Genomic DNA, 16,246 nt, shown 5'->3' with positions numbered 1-16,246 from the left:
AACGGTTCAGGTTACACAACTAACTGGTATTACTAAACTACATTGAGAAATCTGGAACTGCTCAGGATAAAGAGAAAATGTGAACACCAGAATGACTGCACATATATTAATTTATAACATTCATGAGATGTGACAATCCAATAATATGAGCCATCCTGGAGAAAACTGGGCACTGTATGGCATGTAACAATTCTATATCTAAGTTGGTAACGTGCGAATCCAAACCTTCAGCGACATTTCAGTAATACCACCTATATAACTCAGGATCACAAAAACATACTTTGCTATAAGCAACGTAATAACCTTTAAAAATAAAACATCTATATAAAGAGATGAGTCATTAACAAGACAGATATAGGAGCCTGAAAAATTAAACACAAATATATCAAGCCCCTAGACCAAAAGTGGATCTACCGTGTAACACATTTCTTACATAAAAGCCCTTTTCCACAAAGTAGATATTCGCTAACAATCGCTTAATGCACATAGGTCAAGCGACTGAACTTGCAATAAAATGCTCATTAATTGTGTGGAAAATTGTTTATGCAAATATAAAATTTATCTATGGCCATATTGGAATATGTAAACATGAATCGTTTGATCGATGACATGTGACATTATCAAAGAGGTATACCTTACCAATTATCTTGCAACAATTATTTTGCAATAACGTTTCGCGTAAATGTGTGTCAGTAATCGTTATTAGGTTGCTTACAGTGATAATATTGGCGAATGCTAATACGAATATCTCCTCATGTAAATGGGCCTTTATACTAGAAATGTGTCACTATATATATATATATATATATATATATATATATATATATATATATATATATATATATATATATATACTGGATAGATAGATAGATAGATAGATAGATAGATAGATAGATAGATAGATAGATAGATAGATAGATAGATAGATAGATAGATAGATAGATAGATAGATAGATAGATAGATAGATAGATAGATATGAGAGAGATAGATAGATAGATAGATAGATAAATAGATAGATAGATAGATAGATAGATAGATAGATAGATAGATAGATAGATAGATAGATAGATAGATAGATAGATAGATAGATAGATAGATAGATAGATAGATAGATATGAGAGAGATAGATAGATAGATAGATAGATAGATAGATAGATAGATAGATAGATAGATAGATAGATAGATAGATAGATGATAGATAGATAGATAGATGTGTGGGTGTGTTTTTTAAAGGTTATTATGATACTTTAATGAAGATAAAATGTTATTGCACCACACTGTGGTTGTTTGCGATCCTGATTTATATGGGTGGTATTGTTGCTTTTGTTGGAGCTGTGGTCCTGATTAATTATTTTGGGAAGATAAATAGGAGTTATGAGATTTCAGTAGTATAAATTAAACCTCCACCTTCTTTAAAGGCCATTAACAGCTTTGACATGGGAAAAATAATTTCAGGCTGCAATCTTCATTCCTTCATTTATTTTCAGACCTCCTGACACCCAGTTTACAAGCTGCTCTAGTTTCAGACTTTTAGCCTGGGGACGTGTTTCCCCCAGTAATACATTCTGGATGTGAGTTCTGTAAATCCAAGATGCTTCTGCTTTCACTAGCTCCCATGTATTAGCACAGCGTCATCCCTGTACTGCTTTCTACTTCTAATAGTCTATCTATACACGGCCAGCTCCTGGTTTATGTGGACCCTTGGGTGACACAGACTTAATGGGACCCTTTGCGGGGGAAATCACGGCAGCAGTAAAACGGCAGAAAACGGCAGCTTATGCCCCCATATAGAAGTTAGACCCTGATTATGCCACCGTATAGAAGTTAGGCCCACAGTTTGTGCCCCCATATAGAAATTAGACCCTGTTTACGCCCCCATATAGAAGTTAGGCCCACAGTTTGTGCCCCCATACAAAACCTAGGCCACTTTATGTCCCCATATAGAAGTTAGACCCCCAGTTTGTGCCCCATATATACAGTGCCCTCTGTAGATAATGTCACAGTGCCCTCTGTAGATAATACCACACAGCCCTCTGTAGATAGTGCTACACAGCCCCCTGTAGAAGGCCCCTGTAGATACTGCCACATACACCCCCGTAGATCGTGCCACACAGCCCCCTGTAGATAGTGCTACACAGCCCCCTGTAGATAGTGCCACACACCCCTTTGTAGCTAGCGTCACACACCCCCCTTGTAGATGGTGCCACACACACAACCCTGTAGATAGAGCCACCCCCCCTGTAGATAGTGCTACACTCCCTCTCCCTGTAGATAGCGCCATTGGGGCTCCCTCTAGGAGGGGAATCCCATTCCTCTCCTGGAGGAGCCCCTGACGTCACTGTCCATATAGGGATAGTGATGTCAGGGGCTTCTCCAGGAGCGTAATCCTCGGCCAGAGTGTCAGCAACGCTTTAGCCGGGGATTCTGGTCAGTGTTCTCTATAAGTTGCGCGGCTGCATTCCACAGTGGGGGCTCCGGTGCTAGCGACAGCCACATTCACTTGTATGTGCGTCCTCAGGACGTAATTACAAATAAATACTATAGGCTGCAGGCCACGTTAGGCCTGCAGCCAGTGGCGTAACTACCACGGTAGCAGCCATAGCGGCTGCTACGGGGCCCGGGGCTTGAGGGCGCCCGTGGCACCACTAACAGCCATTATGGTTGCTACAGTGGTAGCACCGCTACTACGGGACCCGCGCCGCTGAGCCTCCAACAAGTATGGGCCAGGCGACACAGGCCCTCTCATGCCCGTAGGCGTCGCTAGCACCGGAGGGGGCCCCGGGGCTAGCGACAGCCAAATACATGCATTTGCGCTGAATGGCCGGGCATGTTCCGCCATTTTGCCCCGCCTTACAATGACGCTGATTGGCGTGGCAAAATGACTTCATCGCGCCACTTCCGTGCTTGAAAGGTGCTGATTGACGGGGCAAGTCATTCTGCCCCGCCAATCAGCATCATTGAATGACGCGTCATTCAGCTCCAGCAGACATGCTCAGAAGAGAGCAGGTCTGCATTGCCATCGGACTGCGCAGGAACAGGATCATGTGAGTATGTAAACTTTTTTGTTTTTTTTCTAATAGAACTTTGACTGGCATTATCTATAGTGGGGGCTCTATCTACAGGGGGGGTCGTCTATATTTGGGCCACTATATACAGGGGGGGTCTATATGTGGGGATGTGGGGCACTATCTACAGGGTGGGTCTATATGTGGGGATGTGGGCCACTATATACAGGGGGGTCTATATGTGGGCTACTATATACAGGGGTGGTCTATATGTGGGCCACTATTTACAGGAGGGTCTATATTTGGGGATGTGGGCCACTATCAACAGGGGGGTCTATATGTGGGCCACTATCTACAGGGGGGTCTTTATGTGGGGCACTATATACAGGGAGAGCTATATGTGAGACACTATATACAGGGGTGGGCTATATGTGGGCCACTATATAAAGGGGTGGTCTACATGTGGGCTACTATATACAGGGGTCTATATGTGGGGATGTGGGCCACTATCTACAGGGGGGTCTATATGTGGGGATGAGGGCCACTATCTACAGGGGGGGTCTATATGTGAGGATGAGGGCCACTATCTACAGGGGGGTCTATATGTGAGGATGAGGGCCACTATCTACAGGGGGTCTATATGTGAGGATGAGGGCCACTATCTACAGGGGGGTCTATATGTGGGCCACTATATACAGGGGGAGCTATATGTGAGACACTATATACAGGGGTGGGATATATGTGGGCCACTATATACAGTGGTGGTCTATATGTGGGCCACTATATACAGGGGGGTCTATATGTGGGGATGTGGGCCACTATCTACAGGGGGGGTCTATATGTGGGGATGTGGGCCACTATCTACAGGGGGGGTCTATATGTGAGGATGTGGGCCACTATCTACAGGGGGTCTATATGTGAGGATGTGGGGCACTATATACAGGGGGAGCTATATGTGAGACACTATATACAGGGGTGGGCTATATGTGGGCCACTATATACAATGGTGGTCTATATGTGGGCCACTATATACATGGGGGTCTATATGTGGGGATGTGGGCCACCTTCTACAGGGGGGTCTATATATGGGCCACTATCTACTGGGGGGGTCTATATGTGGGGATGTGGGCACTATGTATAGGGGGTCTATATGTGGGGCACTATATACAGGGGGAGCTATATGTGAGACACTATATACAGGGGTGGGCTATATGTAGAGCACTATCTATAGGGGATATATATTTAGTGCACTTTCTATAGGGGTGGGCTATATGTGGGACACTATACAGGGGGAGCTATATGTGAGACTATCTACAAAGGTGGGCTATACATGGAGTACTATCTATAGGGGAAGCTATATGTAGGGCAGCACGGTGGCTCAGTGGTTAGCACTATTGCCTTGCAGCTCTGGAGTCCATATGTAGGCACTATCTACAGAGGGCTGTATGTGAGACACTATCAACAGGGGCTTCTATGTAGGGCACTATCTACAGAGGCTCTATGGGGGTCACTATCTACAGGGGGCTATGGGGGCACTATCTACAGGGGGCACGATGTGTGTGTGTGTGTGTGTGTGTGTGTGTGTGTGTGGGACACAGTGTATGGTACTATTATAATCAGGGACACAGTGTATGGGGCTATTATAGGTAGTGGTGCAGTGTATGGTGCTTTATTATATTTAGAGGTATTGAGAATTTTAACTTCGTTTATAGGTGCAGAAATGTTTTAAAAGTGGGAAGCTGAAGACATCTGAGCGGAAAACTGTAGAAATGGGTCGTGGCCGGAAGAAATCCATCATAGAGGTCTGGACCGGTGGGAGAAGAAAAGAATTAGAATCTGAGACGTTACGGGTGAGTCACTTAATGTAAATGTTTGTTCTGCCACTAATCAGTACTGTAGTCACTGTATGAGATGATGGGTGGTAATATTTTTTTTTGTGAAACAGCATCTTCCAGCATATCCTCAGCATTGTTCGGGCCATGCTGGGAAGAGTATTTTTATGCCGTACAAACCTATACGGCTGGGGTTGCACTAAATTGGGCTGTATTTGTTCTGGTGTTGTATATATGTACTGATCTTGGTTCTGATGTTGTATGTAAGTACTGAGCTTTGTTCTCATGCTTTATATACGTATGAGATTGCTTTTGGTGTTGTATATATGTAATGAGTTAGGTTTTGGGGATTATATGTGTACTGAGCTTGGTTCTGGTGCTGTATATATGTACTGAGCTTGGTTCTGGGGATATATTTATGTACTGAGCTTGGTTCTAGTGCTGTATTTATGTACTGAGCTTGGTTCTGGAGCTGTATTTATGTACTGAGGTTGGTTCTGGTGCTGTATATATGTACTGAGCTTTGTTCTGGTGCTGTATATATGTACTGAGCTTGGTTCTGGTGCTGTATATATGTCAGAGCTTTGTTCTGGATCTGTAATTATATAGGATATATTTATAATAACAGAATTGCAGGGCAGATGGAATTGTTCTCAATTCATTGTATATTTAATGGGAATCTGTCAGATAGTTTTAATCCACTTTTAAAACGGCACACACTATATGCTAATTACTGATTAGAGGGTCATGGTGCGGAGCCGCTATCCTAAAGTCACATAGTCGTGCCTCCAAACCCACCTTTCCATGTTTGAGTGACATCTCCCTGGCTGATACAACTTTCTCGGATGCACCATTGCCTTCTGGCACTATACACAAGGGGGGGCTGTGTGGCACTATACACAAGGGGGAGCTGTATGGCACTCTACACAAAGTGGGGGCTGTGTGGCACTATACACAAGGGGGAGCTGTGTGGCACTCTATCTACAGGGGGTTGAGTTCGGCACTATCTACTAAGGGGGGATGTGTGGCACTATATACAAGGGAGGGGGGCTGTGTGGCATTATATGCAGTGGGAGCTGTATACCGCTATATACAGTGGGGGCTTTATGGCGATATCTACAGGGGGGCTGTATGGCACTATCTACAAGGGGGAGGAGTGGGCGCTATCTACAAATGGGGTGTGACACTGTCTGTAGGTGGGGCTATATAGCACTGTCTACAGGGGGGCTGTATGGCACATTCTACAGGGGGCACTATTTTTAAGGGGGGCTGATAGTGGCACCCCGGGGGGCTCCAGTCAAGAGTTTGCTATGGGGCCCAGTCTTACCTAGTTACGCCCCTGCCTGCAGCTTATAATGTTGTCACATCACGACGGTCTGCGCATGCGTCCCACCCGAGAGGCAGTGTAGCGCTACGTCCGTCGCAGGAGCGGGGCAAGGTAGGTACAATCTTATATTTTTTGAGGGGGCTGTGTGGTAATATACAGGGGGGTATTGCTGTGTGTCAATATATACGGGGGGGGGTAATTGCTGTGTGGTAATATAAAGGGGGAAATTGCTGTGTGGCAGTATATACAAGGGGAGAGGGGGGCTGTGTAGCACTATATACAAGGGGAGGGGGGATTGCTGTGCAGCAGTATATACAAGGGGAGGGGGGTTGCTGTGTGGCAGTACTTACAGGGGGTGGCTGTGTGGCAGTATATACAGGGGGGAATTGCTGTCTGGCAGTATACACAGGGGGGAAATTGTTGTGTAGCACTATATAGAAAGGGAGATGGGGGCACTGTAGCACTATATACAAGGGGGGATTGCTTTGTAGCACTATATACAAGGGGAGGGGGATTGCTGTGTCGCAGTATATACAATGGGAAGGGGGATTGCTGTGTGACAGTATATACAAGGGGAGGGGGCTGTGTGGCGGTATTTACGAGGGGAGAGGGGGGCTGTGTAGCAGTATATACAGGGGGGATTGCTGTGTAGCACCATACACAAGGGGAGGGGGGCTGTGTGGCAGTATATACAAGGGGTTGGGGGCTGTGTGGCAGTATATACAAGGGGAGGGGGATTGCTGTTTAGCAGTATATACAAGGGGAGGGGGATTGCTGTGTGACAGTATATACAAGGGGAGGGGGATACTGTGTGACAGTATATATACAATGGGAGGGGAATTGCTGTGTGGCAGTATATACAAGGGAAGTGGAATTTCTGTTTAGCAGTATATAGAAGGGCGGGGGGAATTGCTGTGTAACAGTATATACAAGGGGAGGGGGATTGCTGTGTGACAGTATATACAAGGGGAGGGGGATTGCTGTTTAGCAGTATATACAAGGGGAGGGGTATTGCAGTGTGACAGTATATACAAGAGGAGGGGGATTGCTGTTTGGCAGTATATACAAGGGGAGGGGATTGCTGTGTGGCAGTATATACAAGGGGAGGGGGATTGCTGTGTGGCAGTATAAAGAAGGAGCGGGGGGATTGCTGTGTGGCAGTATATACAACGGGGCTGTATGGCATTATCTACAGGGGGCTGCATGGAGATATCTACAGGGGGGCTGTGTGTTGCTATCTACAGGGGGTTTTTGTGGCGCTATCTACAGGGGGTCTGTGTGGCGCTATCTACAGAAAGGGGTTTGTTGCTATCTACAGGGGGTTCGTGTGGCGCTATCTATAGGGGGTCTGTGTGACACTATCTATAGGGACAGTGGTGTAAGAGAGGGATTCTTTCATTGATGCCTATAATTAGTGTTTATAACTGTATATATTATAGTATGTAAAAAAGGAATTAAAACCAATTTAAAACAAGTTTCTTCTTCTCTTATTTAGTACGCTATATTAGCATTTACTGGGTGTCATCAAATCGCCCACCATTGATGGAGACTTGCCCTGCTCCCTAACTGCCCCACTCAGGAGCTGCCAAGACTTAGAGGGAACATTTATTCCGGTCCTGGAGGAGCCCCTGATGTCACTGTCCATATATGGACAGGGACATCAGGGGTTTCCTCTACAAGCGGAATCCCTGTCCAGAGCGTCGGCAATGCTCTGGGGGGATTCTGCTACTAGACAGGGGCTCACTCTATGAGCGGAATCGCCAGCAAGAGCGTCGGCAATGCTCTGGCTGGGGATTCCGCGCCTGGAGGAGCCCCTGACTTCACTGTCCACATATGGATAGTAATGTCAGGGGCTTCTACAGGAGGGGAATCCCTATCCAGAGTGTCGGCAATGCTCTGGCCAGGGATCCTAGTCCAGGAGGAGCCCTGACATCACTGTCGTATATGGACATACACTACCGTTCAAAAGTTTAGGGTCACTTCGAAATTTCCTTATTTTTGAAAGAAAAGCAGGTTTTTTTTTCAATGAAGATAACATTAAATTAATCAGAAATACACTCTATACATTGTTAATGTGCTAAATGACTATTCTAGCTGCAAACGTCTGGTTTTTAATGCAATATCTACATAGGTTGTATAGAGGCCCATTTCCAGCAACCATCACTCCAGTGTTCTAATGGTACATTGTGTTTGCTAACTGTGTTAGAAGGCTAATGGATGATTAGAAAACACTTGAAAACCCTTGTGCAATTATGTTAGCACCGCTGTAAACAGTTTTGCTGTTTAGAGGAGCTATAAAACTGACCTTCCTTTGAGCTAGTTGAGAATCTGGAGCATTACATTTGTGGGTTCGATTAAACTCTCCAAATGGCTAGAAAAAGAGAGCTTTCATGTGAAACTCGACAGTCTATTCTTGTTCTTAGAAATGAAGGCTATTCCATGCGAGAAATTGCCAAGAAAGTGAAGATTTCCTACAACGGTGTGTACTACTCCCTTCAGAGGACAGCACAAACAGGCTCTAACCAGAGTAGAAAGAGAAGTGGGAGGCCCCACTGCACAACTGAGCAACAAGACAAGTACATTAGAGTCTCTAGTTTGAGAAATAGACGCCTCACAGGTCTTCAACTGGCAGCTTCATTAAATAGTACCCGCAAAACGCCAGTATTAACGTCTACAGTGAAGAGGCGACTCTGGGATGCTGGCCTTCAGGGCAGAGTGGCAAAGAAAAAGCCATATCTGAGACTGGCTAATAAAAGGAAAAGATTAATATGGGCAAAAGCACACAGACATTGGACAGAGGAAGATTGGAAAAAAGTGTTATGGACAGACGAATCGAAGTTTGAGGTGTTTGGATCACACAGAAGAACATTTGTAAGATGCAGAACAACTGAAAAGATGCTGGAAGAGTGCCTGACGTCATCTGTCAAGCATGGTGGAGGTAATGTGATGGTCTGGGGTTGCTTTGGTGCTGGTAAAGTGGGAGATTTGTACAAGGTAAAAGGGATTTTGAATAAAGAAGGCTATCACTCCATCTTGCAACGCCATGCCATACCCTGTGGACAGCGCTTGATTGGAGCCAATTTCATCCTACAACAAGAAAATGACCCAAAGCACACCACCAAATTATGCAAGAACTATTTAGGGAAGAAGCAGGCAGCTGGTATTCTATCTGTAATGGAGTGGCCAGTGCAGTCACCAGATCTCAACCCCATAGAGCTGTTGTGGGAGCAGCTTGACCGTATGGTACGCAAGAAGTGCCCATCAAGCCAATCCAAATTGTGGGAGGGTCTTCTGGAAGCATGGGGTGAAATTTCTCCCGATTACCTCAGCAAATTAACAGCTAGAATGCCAAAGGTCTGGAATCCTGTAATTGCTGCAAATGGAGCATTCTTTGACGAAAGCAAAGCTTGAAGGAGAAAATTATTATTTCAAATAAAAATCATTATTTCTAACCTTGTCAATGTCTTGACTATATTTTCTAGTCATTTTGCAACTCATTTGATAAATATAAGTGTGAGTTTTCATGGAAAACACAAAATTGTCTGTGTGACCCCAAACTTTTGAACAGTAGTGTATATGGACAGGGATGTCAAGTTCTCCTCCAGGAGCGGAGTGTTGCTGACACTCTGGCCAGGGATTCTGTTCCAGGAGGAGCCATGATGGCAACGTTTATTCTGTGGGTCAATGCAATTACGGCACTACCAAATTTAAATAGCTGTAAAAAATAAGAAAAGGATTTTTTTTTTGTACGTTATTAAAAACTTTATTTAACTATTTTTCTCATTTCTCCTTAGTCCCCCTAGGGATTTTGAATATTCGATCGTTAGTACAGTACATGGCAATACTTATGTATTGCCATGTATTGCGATTTTTACCGTCTCCCATTAACTTCTGCCTCTGGCAGGGCTTAATAGGAGCACCAAGATGGCAGACTTGGGGGCCTTTAATCGCACCCAGCAATCGCATTGTGGGGGGTGATGAAGTGATAGAGGGGCTCCCCCTTCTTTCTAACGGCTTAGAGACAGTGGTCGTTATGACCACAGCATCGAAGTGGTTAAACAGAGAGGATCCAAGTTATCTCCAATCCTTGTTGTTACTATACAGCTGATACCTCTATTTTCAGCCCATAAGCCCATGTCATACTCCCTCCTATCGACTATGACGTACAGTTACGTCATATGTGGGTAAGAGGTTAAATGCTTTATTGTAGTACACTTAGATTCTGAATCCCAATAATGACATTGGAAGCCTCGTATAAAAAAAAACATTAGGCCAGAAAGCCCATGTTTTTGTTAATCCAAATAAAAGAGACATTTTTCATATCTTTCTCCATGCTCTAGACTCTTTGATGCAGATACAAGGAAATGATTCACCTTTTTTAGGCCATGCTCAGAGCCATAATACAAGTGCATTTATTAGTCTATATTACGGCAACAAAACAAAGACCTTCCCTAATATAAACCCTAACGTGGTCGTATTATGGCCGTCTTAAACTGGCCAAACTCACATTTCCCCTTCTGTAACTTCACTTATACTGTACACAAATCTAGCATTACAACATAGAGCAATAAGATTGCATTACATTAGACGTATTTATATATGATAATTATTTATATAAGACGTATTTCTATAAGAGAAGTATAAACAATATATGAAATGAAAAGGTTACAACATATGATTCAGACGGCAACAAGGGTTATGCACTGAGAGAACCAGTTGGAGGTCTATGATTTTCAACTCTGTGCCAGCAAGTTTCCAACTGTGTGCCAATGCAATGGTTGTCTGCTAGGAGACGAGGTTTTTGTTTACAGCAGTATTACGGGCTGATATAGTTCAGTTATCTTTTTTAGTCAAACTAGTGCCCACTGCAGGATATAAATGGAACCCTATCCAATAAATAGTAATTCAAATCTTTAAGGACCCTGCACAAGCCCGTAATCACCCACATTTGCGGGCCATGCTCCCATTATAAAGTATGTCCTATTTTTTGCGGGTCATTTCTATGGCTCGGACACCTACCCATAAATATACGGGAAGGTGTCCGTGGGCAATTGAAATGAATGGATCCGTACTTCGATTCGCAATTACAGTCCGTAATTGCGGAACAAAATTATGGCCATATGCAGGGGGCTTCAGGCCCCACCTTCACTCGGCTGTGACCGTAATCAAGGTCCTTAATTATGGGCATGGCCGGCTGCGGATGGCCGCAGACAGTCACTCACATTTGCGAGCCGTGCTCCCATTACAAAGTATGGGAGCACGGTTCGGAAAATCAAAAAATAGGACATGTCCTATTTTTTTACAGATCATTTCTACGGCCCGGACACCTTCCCGTAAATATCCGGGAAAGTGTCAGTAGGCAATAGAAATGAATGAGTCCATACTTTGATCCGCAATTACGGTCCGTAATTGCGGATCAAAATTGCGGCCGTGTGCATGGAGCCTTACTATTGTATATTTAAGTTCATATATCATACTTGTTATGTATGTATCCTCTTGAAAAATGTAATAAAAATGAATGAGAAAAAAAAATAGAACTCTATAAAGCAAAAATACTATTGACCGTTGGGAGTTCTGCTCCTAAGATATTAAACTGTGGGTTTGTGTAACAGTTGAATGTAACCCTGACCAAGTCTTGATAAGACTTCACTTTTAATATTTTGTAGTCGAAGTCCTGGGCAGTTCATGCTCGAAAACCCTCTGACGTGGCAGAATTAAAGCAATTCTAAGGCCTCATGCACACGATTGTGGCCATGTGCACGGCCGTGATTGTCGGGTCGGCAGGCAGCAGATTGTCAGCCGTGAGCCGCCTGCAAATCGCGGGCTGTGCACATGGCCGCCGCCATTATTTTCAATGAGCCCGGACCGCAGAACACGGCCATAATAAGACATGTCCGTTCTTTCTGCGGTCCAGGCTCCTGGGCCATACACGGACCCTGGAAACCACGGTCGTGTGCATGGCCCCATAGAAATGAATGGGGCTGCAATTCTCCCGTGGATTTGAGGGGGAATTGTGGCTGCAAAAGTATGTTTGTGTGCATGGGGCCTTAGACTTAATTTAACTTATCAGAAGCATTTGGTTCCGTATGTTGCTGCTGTTAAATGTGGCCCAATCATGTAAGTTACGGGAGCAATTACATTTTTACATAGAACCAGTCGGCGTGTAATCTTGCCTTTTTTTGTGGCTAAGCTGTTTATGAGCCTCCAAAGCGTCAGCTCACTGTTGCAATTGTTTTTTTATTTCTTGTTTCTTATAACTAATGTTATTTCTTATTAACGTTTGGTTAATGTTTCTTTCTATGTTGATTTTCTATTATTTTTTTATGTTATTTTAAGATTACTGTGTGGGGGAAAAAAATTATTTACGCTCAAATTTTTTATTGGTATCTTTTGTAACATGAAAAACAACCCAACATGGACTAAAAATATTTTATCTATCTTTAGGTTACATTGCTTATGTTATTACCATATTTTGTCCTACTACTTAAATATTAGAAATGTGACATCATTTAAACATATTAAATACTACAGAAAATTCCAGGGTTGTTTCTGATATTGCATTCTCATTTGCAATTACAATACCTCCGGGAGGTAAGTGCGGGCAGGAAAGCAGGTACACAAGTAGCTGCAAACACGACTTCTTGTTGCTAGGTAACTGACTCCGAAGCTTAAACTGGAACATTTTTCTGAGCATCTCTGATTTTTTTAAAGCAGGCATGCCGCCGCCGCCGCCTTTGTAACCTTTCCTTGTTTCTTATTAATAGCAATGTTGCCAGTGCTGATCATGGAGTTACACCACTCTTCTCTACATCAGCAAAATCTTTCTATTCCATTTTTCTTTGTTCCTCTGGAGTTCTGGGAATTCTCCATGGCAACCAGTGTAGCAGCTTAACATATATATATATATATATATATATATATATATATATATATATATATATATATATATATATATATGCAGAGTCTGTAGTCTGTGTGTCAGACACTGTATAGCACAGCATATAATGTGCAGTATCATATAAGGAGACAGATACAGCTACAACTCTGCAACTCTCCTAACACAGAAAAATACAGATTTTGCATCAAACACATGGTCTATACAAGCAATGACCGATAACAAGGTAGGTATACAATGAAAGCTTTCCCTAATAATAATGATCCAATGTTTAGGCAATAGAACATCATTTTCTCTCATTGGGGCGCACATGGAAAAATATTTTCCAAAAATGTTAATTATTTTTTTCAATTTTTACACATGAGGAATACTCCATTTCTCAATTCTCAATATTAAACATATTGATACAGATGAGCAGATTTTTAGCAGATCCAATACATAGGACAAATTTCTATTCCACCACAAAGATTATCGCTCTGACATTGTGATCATATGTTGGAATTGACTATCTCTATATATAATTCAGATATACTGATAATAATGAGGCGCACATAACGTATAATTCATCTCAAGCTTACACTAAAATCACATTATGTCTTCTGTGCACTAATACACAAATTGCGGATGAGACCATGTCATACACGAGTCTTCATTTGTTCAATAAACTATAATAGTGATGTCCAGGTAAGAGAGAATAACACACCCACTGGCATTCATATACCCAGGCAGGCATGCTGGCGTGCATCGATTGTTCACCCCACACTCCATCATCCCGATGCCTTTTGTGTTACAGCAGACTCTGCCTCTATTCCTTTGTCCCCTCCTCTGTCTTCCCCTCCAACGCTCTCTTTTTTTCTACTCCTCTCTTCCCCTCCATCACCCTCTGTACCAGTCTCACTCCTTCCCTGTCCCTTGCAGGTGGCAGCAGCCTGAGTGTCTGCCACATGTGAGTTTAGTCTTCTACTAGGATATTTATACCCCCCCCCCCAAAGATTATATGTATACAGGTGATCCGAGAGAACCCCTGCCCACAGCAAGCCCCTGATTTCCCTCCAGAGGGATATACATAGAGATTTGCAGACCCTCCCCCGTGCAGTCTATTCATTCATAGCATCCTCTGAGCTCTTTACTACTCTCCCTCCATCCTGCTCAACCCTGCTCTCCTCCCTTTGTTCCTGCTCTTCTCTCTGAGATGCTTTGATGCTTCCCTCTTTGTCCTGCATCCTCCTCTTCTGACAGGTAAATACATTTTGGTTAGATATCAGGATTAATGTTAAATGAGCTTTACCAGGTGGGACTGAAGAAGATTGAGCTATTTAGGCAATGTAGGACTGCTCTTCTACACATTTATTACCGATGAGACGTATCATCGAGCATGTATGCAATGCATAGTGAATATTTGGCTAGGAAACTAAACCATTTTATGGCAATGATACATAAGCTATTCGCAGGTAGGAAATTCTATTGATCTGTGAATTGCCATTTGTCTGATACAGTATGTGTATGTTGGGTTTAGATGTCAGTTATTATAAGTATATCTTCACCATTATGGGTGCCTTAAGTCTTTGCAGATTATACCATTGTGATAATGGTCACATAGCCGGATGAAGAATTATGGCATACTAATAATGTGTGACTGGGTGTAGCATAAAATGCTAACATTAAAAAATTTGTCAGGCGTTTGTGTTTTCTGTTGACCTGTGTCACAGCTTGAGATAATATTTTACATAGCAAGAATGACGGAAGACAATGTGACACGTAAACTGTAGAAGTACCTGTCGTTGGGAAGATGAAATAAACTAATAATGAGACTTTTACCATTTCTCCTTATGATAGACGGAACAAAAAAGCAATCCTACTCGCCCACTTCATTGGAACAAGTTTAAATGCCCTGTAGTCCAGTATAGCAATGCCAGTACATACTATTCCTAGTATGTGGCATCAGTTGCAATTATTGAGTAAATCAATCAGTCAACCTCTCGATTCTCAGTCCATGAATTGATTCACAAATCTTTAGCCACTGCTAGAGCAAATTGATTCACTTAGTTTGAAGTTGGCATATTCGGTCTCAAACTCAGAGAATTGATCCCTATACTTCTAGTGATAGCTAAAAACTTGTATTTGCGAATTGTAAAATGTGAACGAAACAAAATGACTATTTTTATCAAAGATCAATAGTTTCTGATTGCTTCATAAACAAAATATTTGTCAAAATTGTATGATACTATTTGTTTGCTCTTGATTCTTTATTGAATGGCCAGTATGTTAAAGTATAACAGTAATAGTTTTTATTTATTTCATTAATGCATAACAAACTGTTACTTTTTAATGTAGTATAGCAAAGTATGAAAGCTTGGTCCTCGTTCTTGGAGTTCTGTTGTTCCATTCCCCTAATACCAGCTTAATAGGAGGATTGCATATGGCTGCTATTAGGGAACAATAATGATGAGCAAAACCCATGACAGTACGCACCAGCTATGTCCTCCTAAATTTTTGATACATTCTTCCTATCCTAGTGTTAAAAGATCTAGGAGGATCTGGAGAAACAATTTTATTCATGGATGAAGCGACAACTTCCGCCACCAATACTGACCCAAGTCTGGAAAGCCTCCAGATGTTTTTGGCTCAGGTATCCAATATTATAACCATTTTTTGTAAAGTGCAGATTTTTTGCTCCAGTGCAGAGGCCCCCCCCCCCCCCCCATGTAACACGGCTTGGGTTTTCCCTGCATAACTAGGCCTTTACTCCAGTGCACACCCGGGCACTATAGCAAAGGATTGACACCTTGCCCCGAAGTCCTCGGGTCCTCTGAGTGTAAGGATTAGTGTAATCTTTATATTTTCAGCACCAGCAGGGTCAGACTGGCCTACAAGCGTACTAGAGGAACCTATGGTCGGCCCAGACCCTGACACAATAGGGATCCTCAAAGGATGAGCAGAAGACAACTCCATTTGGAGCTAATTTTAGAGTCAATCACTTCTCACTAGGTTATTTTTCTTTTCAGATAATTCACAAATAATCTATCGACCTTATTGATGATATCCTGTATGTTTAAGCATAACATTTTAATTTAATAAAACAATAAAAAGAACATAAACCTGTTGTGCATAGATTAAGGCCCTGTTCACATGGAGTATTTTGCAGGCAGAAAAAAATCTGTCTCAAAATTCCTTCAGGAATTTTGA

At 42.8% G+C, this 16,246-nt stretch overlaps 1 protein-coding gene across 2 annotated transcripts in view; it reads left to right on the top strand.

Annotated features, from left to right (window-relative positions):
- The first annotated feature begins 13,174 nt into the window (after positions 1 to 13,174).
- The window catches only part of PLPPR3 (phospholipid phosphatase related 3), a 33,938-nt gene continuing 30,866 nt past the window's right edge, over positions 13,175 to 16,246 (top strand). Inside the window, exon 1 of one of the 2 annotated variants that reach the window (XM_075825357.1) lies at positions 13,175 to 13,286. The gene's annotated coding sequence lies outside the window, so the exon portion shown is untranslated. Of the gene's footprint in view, positions 13,287 to 13,848; positions 14,300 to 16,246 lie in introns of those variants that run through there. The other variant, XM_075825356.1, reaches the window with a different exon arrangement.

This window comes from Rhinoderma darwinii, chromosome 1 (assembly GCF_050947455.1).
Source record: "Rhinoderma darwinii isolate aRhiDar2 chromosome 1, aRhiDar2.hap1, whole genome shotgun sequence".
Classification (NCBI taxonomy): Eukaryota; Metazoa; Chordata; class Amphibia; order Anura; family Rhinodermatidae; genus Rhinoderma; species Rhinoderma darwinii.
This window is presented reverse-complemented; position numbering and strand designations above follow the sequence as displayed.